Raw genomic sequence first — 7,350 nt, 5'->3', positions numbered from 1 at the left:
GGACAACGACTGACGAGATCTAACCGAGGCCCTTTGCGTCAATAGGCGTAAGAGGAGATGATGATGATCAATATTTCGGTAATCAAGATTATACTTTCTTCTTGGTGCTCTGTTTTATGAACTTCTCAAATATAGTAATTTCTATTTTTAATGATTATGAAATCGAGTTATAAGTTTTTTACCAGCTTTATATAAGAAGCTTATTATTGGTGTTATTGTGTACTTGCAAAATGAATGAGATTGAGATGGAAGTGAGTTATAGGGTGAAGGCGACGGTGTTTACCAAAGGCCTCATAAATAACAGGGTATGTTTGTCGAAAAGACAGGCCGGGTAATTGGACCATCTAGTTGTGTATGAAAGCGTAGGGTGTCCTCACGATGCATTTGTCTTCGCATCACGTTTCACTAATCCCTTTTCTCTCTGTGTGTTCTCTTAAGTCATATTTTTTTTTCTTCAGGAGACAGTTTCTCCGGTTTTATTTGCTCTTTTTCTCATATTTGTGGATTGGGGACCAAAGTTTTCTGGACACCTCTGTAAATATAGAGAAATTAAGAGTTGATTCGTCATCTCTATCATCTTCGTCTTCTTTTCTACTTCTTTCTTTTTATTTTAACTCCAACTGTGCTAGAACAATAAGTTTGTTTTACACAGTGTATTAAGGTATTTAGCGAGTATTCTCCTGAATAGAAATTAGAATGGAAAACCATTCAAGGAAGCCTTTTCAGTTGTTTCGTTTTTGTTTGAAAGAAGAGTGATTTACGAACTTCGTTGATGTCATCAATTAAATAATGTGATACTTTTAACGAGATTACCTTAATACATGAAATTTTTTTAAATTGGAATCTTCTAGATAAAGACGAATCTAGATAAAGACACGCGTGCCACTTGATACTTTTGTTGAAGTGTTTCGGAAGTTAATGTATAGCGTGTTTCTGAACTTTAATTGTAAATATATTGATGTAATGCATCATAAACTAAAGCTTAATAGACATATATCTCGTCACCAATGTGAATAAAAGCCCCCCCCCCCCTCTCTCTCTCTCTCTCTCTCTCTCTCTCTCTCTCTCTCTCTCTCTCTCTCTCTCTCTCTCTCTCTCTCTCTCTCTCTCTTTCGTATTGTCATAGTTTTTGTTGTGTATATCTTTGGAAATCATTGACTATCCTCTTAATAAGCGTCTGGTGAATCTGGTCGCTATTTTGCTTTTCGTTACTATGATTATCATTATTCATATTCTTACTGTTATTATTGGTAATATCACTCTTCATATATTATATAATTATTGTTATCAGATTACTGAAGTTTTAACGAAATGAAGTATAGACGATTACATCATCACTATACCTGATGCTAATAAAGTTATTTTTTTTCTTTTTATTTGTATTTAGTGGAGATTTTGATTTCTTCAAAGTGTGAATTCTAAAGAGTCCTCAAATGACACTTTCATATATACTTTAATTATTAATCAGAGAAATAGATGCATGTTAAAAAAACCATAGAAATTACAACAGTGTTTTCCAGTCCTAGAAGGAAGATCCGATATTGCTCTACAAGGAACCCTTTGTGCGTTTCAATAAAAGCCAGCGTAAGAGGAATTCTGGATATGCCCGTTAACGAAACAAGGTTGTTGCGTGAATTATATATTGGGGTATTTTTTTTTTTTAACACCACGTCGTGAGACCGGTAATTTGATCACTAGAAGGATTTTGTTTTTATTTAGTCAATATCTCTTATCTTTAGTTTATTGAAAGCCATCTGTTTTACTTAATGAAGTATGTCGTATGATATTTTCTTTGGCACACTGTGATGAACAATTTATATTCCGTAACATTACCAGTTACCTACACATACACAAAAGGATTATCATCCGTGCAACGAATCAACACTAATTCTTCCACCACGCTCTAGTGACGGTGCCGAGAGAAAGGTTGTGAACTCAAAGGCAGTGTGAAAGCAACTGAGTTAATTTATTATGGAACACTCTCCTTTATATACAAAACCTCAAGGCAACAGGAAATTACATGTTCAAGAAAATGACAATGTTACATAGGTGACACGCAGACATGTTTGTTCTGATTCTTTTTAGTGCGAGGGAAGACCGAAGATACAAGCATAATATATACAAAAGGAATTATGTACAATTGTGTGAAACACGGTTGGTACATGGCTCCCCCCCCTAAAAATGACATTCTGTACATGTTAAATAGGGCGCCTTGATCTAGAGAGGCGAACTGTAGGCGGGTCATCTGGCAGGAGATAAGCAGGTTTTAGACGATCAATGGAGACCCAGTCTTCTTTGCCACGAATGTTTAGTAGGAATGCTTTCGGACTGCGTCGGATCACAAGGAAAGGGCCCGTGTAAGGGGGTGTTAGCGGTGGCTTGGTAGTGTCGTTGCGCAGGAAGACGTGCGTTGCAGAGTGCAAGTCTGTTGGTATGTGATGCTTCGCTGGGGGCTTGTAAGTCTGGCGGCATGGAGTAAATTTTCCCACGACGTGACGTATGCGCTGGAGATCGTCGGAGGAGGTTGTAGAAGGAAAAAATTCGGCAGGGACGACCAACGGGTCGCCATACCCCATTTCAGCTGCCGAGACGTCGAGGGCATCTTTAGGAGTGGTCCTTAGTCCCAGGAGGACCCAGGGAAGCTGAGTAAACCAGTTGCAATTCTTGCAGCGGGACATCAAAGCTGCTTTGAGGGTGCGATGAAAATGTTCAACCATTCCATTGGCAGCGGGGTTGTAGGCCATTGTCTGATGTAGGGTGATGCCCAGGAGATTCGCTAATGATGTCCACAATTGAGAGGTGAAAGTGGTTCCTCTGTCAGAAGTAATATGCTCAGGGATACCAAATCTTGCAATCCATTCAGAGAGTCAGGCAGATGTACATGAGGCGGACGTTGCAGTTTCCATGGGAATGGCTTCAGGCCAACGGATGGAGCGGTCGATGATGGTAAACAGGTAACGATGTCCTTGTGATGTGGGTAGGGGACCTACAACGTCGACGTGAATGTGTGCGAAACGACGCTGAGGTTGAGAAAAGGTGCCCACTCCTGAATCCGTGTGTCGATGTACTTTGGAAGTTTGGCAAGAAGTACAGGCGCGGACCCAATCCTTAGCATCCTTAGAAATGCCGTGCCAAATGAACTTTGCCTTCAGCAGCTGAGCAGTAGAACGGCACGAGGGATGTGAAAGGCCGTGAATGAAATTAAACACCTGCCGTCGCATGGGAGCAGGAATCCAAGGTCGCGGTCTGCCAGTACTGACGTCACAGAGGAGGGTGGTGTTAGAGTCTTCGAGGGGAAAGTCTTCCCAAATGAGGGATGTGCAGGATGTCCTACATGCTTGATACTCTGGATCCTATCGTTGGGCTTCAGCCAGGGCGTTATAATCCAATCCCAGTTGAACGGCAGCCAATGTGTTTCTTGACAGGGCATCGGCAATGGGATTCATTTTCCCAGGGACGTGTTGAAGGGTGCAAATGTATTCAGCCACGGCAGAGAGATGTCGGCGTTGCCGGGCGTACCAGGCATCAGACTGTCGAGTAAAGGCGTGCACCAGAGGCATGTGGTCTGTGCGAATGACGAAGGGCGTACCTTCTAAGAAATGACGAAAGTGACGGACAGCCAAGTGCACCGCCAGCAATTCTCTGTCGAAGGTAGAATAGCCCGATTCTGCCTTGGACAGTTTTCTGCTGAAGAAGGCCAATGGGCGGGGCGAGCCGTTGACCACCTGCTCAAGTACTGCACCAATAGCGACGTCGCTGGCATCGGTGGAGAGAAGGAGAGGGGCATGTGGGATAGGAAAAGTGAGAGCCGCAGCAGTTGATAGGGCCTTCTTTGCATTGCAGAAGGCTGCATTTTGAAGGGGACCCCACTTCAGGTCCTTTGGCTTGCCCTTGAGGGAGGCGTAGAGGGGAGCAAGAGTGGCGGCAATGGCTGGCAGAAAACGGTGATAATAGTTGATCATGCCCAAGAATTCCTGCAGAGCTTTGATGGTCGAGGGCACGGGGAAGTTCTGAACGGCTGCTACCTTCTCAGGGAGGGGGTGGACACCTTCAGGAGTGATGCGGTGCCCTAAGAACGAAACTTCGTTGGCGCCAAACGTACACTTGTCGTACTGGACTACAAGTCCGTTTTGTTGCAGGCGGTCGAGCACGATGCGCAGGTGATGGAGGTGTTCCTCTTTTGAGGAGGAGAACACAAGTATGTCGTCCACATAACATACACAGAAAGGGAGGTCCCCTAAGATGCCATCCATGAGACGTTGAAACGTGGCCCCAGCATTACGAAGGCCAAAACAGGAGTAATTGAAGGTGTATGGACTAAACGGAGTGGTGATGGCAGTCTTGGGGATGTCTTCTGGGTTCATAGGCACCTGATAATACCCGTTCAGGAGATTGAGCGTAGAGAGAACCTTTGCTTTGTGCAGGTAGGAGGTCACGTCGGCAATGTTTGGGAGGGGGTAGTGATCCGGTTCTGTTTGCATGTTCAGGCGCCTGTAATCCTCGCACGGACGGAGGAAGCCGTCTTTCTTCAGAACGATGTGTAAGGGTGACGACCATGGGCTGGAGGCCTTTTGGCAAAGGCTCATTACCTCCATTTTGGCGAACGTCTGTTTGGCGGCTGCCAATCGTTCCGGTGCGAGACGTCTGAATTTTGCGAAGACTGGGGGTCCCGTCGTCTTGTTATGGTGATAAATACCGTGCTTGGCAGGAACCGTGGGCGTTTGGCGAATTTCTGGACGGAAAACTTCTGGGTACGACGTGAGGAGGTGGCCGTAGGCATCCGTGGGTGCGCTAATGTGGAGAGCGAGGTTAGAGGGGGCGGGCTGAAGAGGTGTCGACCAGTAGGAGTCTGCGTTGACCAATCGTCGGTGGGCGACATCGACCAGAAGGTGGAAATGAGAGGGGAAATCTGCACCGAGGATTGGCATTGTGACGTCAGCAACGAGAAACTTCCAATTGAATTTACCGTTTCCGAACGATAATGTGAGGTTCTCGTAACCGTAGGTGGGTATCGCAGATCCGTTGGCAGCTACGAAGCGGACGTCGGCAGATGTAGACAGACTACGTCGTGTCTTGAAGAGTTTCCTTGGAAAAAGAGAACGACAAGCACCCGTGTCTACCAAAAATCGCACGCCCGTTCCTGCATCATGTAAAAATAAAAGATTAGGAACACGGGAGGCCACCGCCACGAGCGATGGCCTACTTACACGTTTTTCGGCCACTGACAATCCTCGGCACATTTCTTCGCAGTTGCCCCGAATCTGAAGTGGTAGTAGCAATACTCCGGCGGATGGGAGGTAGTAAGTGGCTGTAGAAGTCGTTTGTTGGGGCGCGAGCGATTGGTGGGTGGTGGGCGGCTTTGTCTCTGCTTCGGCACGTCACGGTGTGGGCGTGTATGTCCTACGGCATTTATGTCAGCTTCGGTTGACGTTGAATAGGCATCCTCTTCGTCAGGGGTGTAGCCGTTGATGGAGGTTTTGAAGTGGCTGTCCATAAGGGCGTCGGCTTTGGTCATCAAGTCCTTTATGGGTAAACTATTGACATCGGGTATGGCAGCGCGTATAGGTCCGGGTAAATGGCGTATCCAAAGAGCACGAAGTAGGTTCACCTCACGAGAAGAGCCGTCTGCGGCAGGTTGCAGGCGAGTGATACTGGTCATTTCCCTGAGGGCAAGCGAAGCCCTTTGGTCCCCCAACGGTTGTTGCGAGAGCTGAAAAAGCTTTGCTACACGGGCGGCTGGCGACGGCGAGTACTGCTGCAGAAGGTATGTTTTGAGGGCGTCATACGCTATTGGGGTGTCTCCTTGTTCACAAAGCCAGTCGGATATTTCCGGGAAGGTGTCCTGGGTATCGCCGCGAGAACATAATCCGCTTTGGTGGTTTAGCGAGTCACGCCGTTGATGCGAAACTGGACTTCTGCGCGCTGAAACCAAGCAAAGGTCTCTCCGCTGGCGAACGGTGAAAGTTTCAATGGGGCCGCCGCAGCGCCAACTGCTGTAGAGTCCGTCATAGTACCAACGATGGAGGGGCGAGGGGGGTGGGTGTGGAAGGCGGTGGGAGCGAATCGACTTCCGGGGTCACGAATGTGACGGTGCCGAGAGAAAGGTTGTGAACTCAAATGCAGTGTGAAAGCAACTGAGTTAATCTATTATGGAACACTCTCCTTTATATATAAAACCTCAAGGCAACAGGAAATTACATGTTCAAGAAAATGACAATGTTACATAGGCGACACGCAGACATGTTTGTTCTGGTTCTTTTTAGTGCGAGGGAAGAGCGAAGATACAAGCATAATATACACAAAAGGAATTATGTACAATTGTGTGACACACGGTTGGTACACTCTTACTAATATTATGGAAATGGTGCAGATTATCCTGCCCAATTAGTCCAACTCAACACTTGCAGAGCTAGTCTGATTGAATTGTTCATTTTAAGTTTATTGGCATCCTGACATCGAAGGTCATTGACGCCGATATCGTTTGTTATTAGTGAAGAATAAAAGAAGGAAGTATAATAGAATATAATTGATAAGAAAGGAAATAGATAAATAAATCTGCTATAAATCAAAATCAAAACCATTCATCAAACCCGTGCTTATGAAAACGTTAAAATCTTAAAAACAGAAAGTCTCAGAATCCAATAAGATGTCGCACTTAGTTTTCTGAGTAAAACGTAAATTTTTTTGTTTTCTAAAATGAATGCATTCTCACAGAGTATGTTTAATGGTTAAATTCGTGTCACATTCACCGCACATATAAATTACTCCATTCATTCTTCCTTGCCCGCAATCTTGCAGTTTCAGGCCGTCAGATCCTGCATTGGCAACACCTTATCTGCCCCATTTACCCGGAATTACGCCTCTACCATCAAACTTTTAGCCATTTACACCAACATTTTTTTCATACCACACACCATAGAAACTCATTTATGTCATTCACAAATTTCCCCCCGTTTATTTTCAAACTTCTTACACACACATTCCCCAAATATCTAAACCTTTGCAAGCTCTTCCTTGTCTAAACCAATATTTTCGTCTCCTCAATCCTTTCTTATATTATTCAACTAAATTGTACCATACACATTTTTTTTTTTTAATTCGATGAGCACATTCATTTTGATTGCTGACTTGCTACTCCTCCTTTCGGGCACACTATTCTATCTTGTTTCTCTTCCTCTTGTTATTTTCAAGTTTATATAGTTTATATATGAAATATTTATTTGAATGTTGTTATTGTTCTCAAACTGCTTGCAGTTTTTCCCTTATCTCCTTTCCTCACTGGGTTATTTTCCCTGTTGGAACCCTTGAGCTTATAGCATCCTGCTTTTCCAACTAGGGTTGTACCTTAGC

The 7,350-nt window shown here is 44.7% G+C and overlaps 1 pseudogene; it reads right to left on the bottom strand.

Moving 5' to 3' along the window:
- Positions 1–454: 454 nt before the first annotated feature.
- The window catches only part of LOC137619852 (uncharacterized), a 15,081-nt pseudogene continuing 8,185 nt past the window's right edge, over positions 455–7,350 (bottom strand).

This window comes from Palaemon carinicauda, chromosome 26, assembly GCF_036898095.1.
Source record: "Palaemon carinicauda isolate YSFRI2023 chromosome 26, ASM3689809v2, whole genome shotgun sequence".
Taxonomy (NCBI): domain Eukaryota; kingdom Metazoa; phylum Arthropoda; class Malacostraca; order Decapoda; family Palaemonidae; genus Palaemon; species Palaemon carinicauda.
Note: the sequence above shows the minus strand (reverse complement) of the source record. Positions and strands in the feature narration are given on the sequence as shown.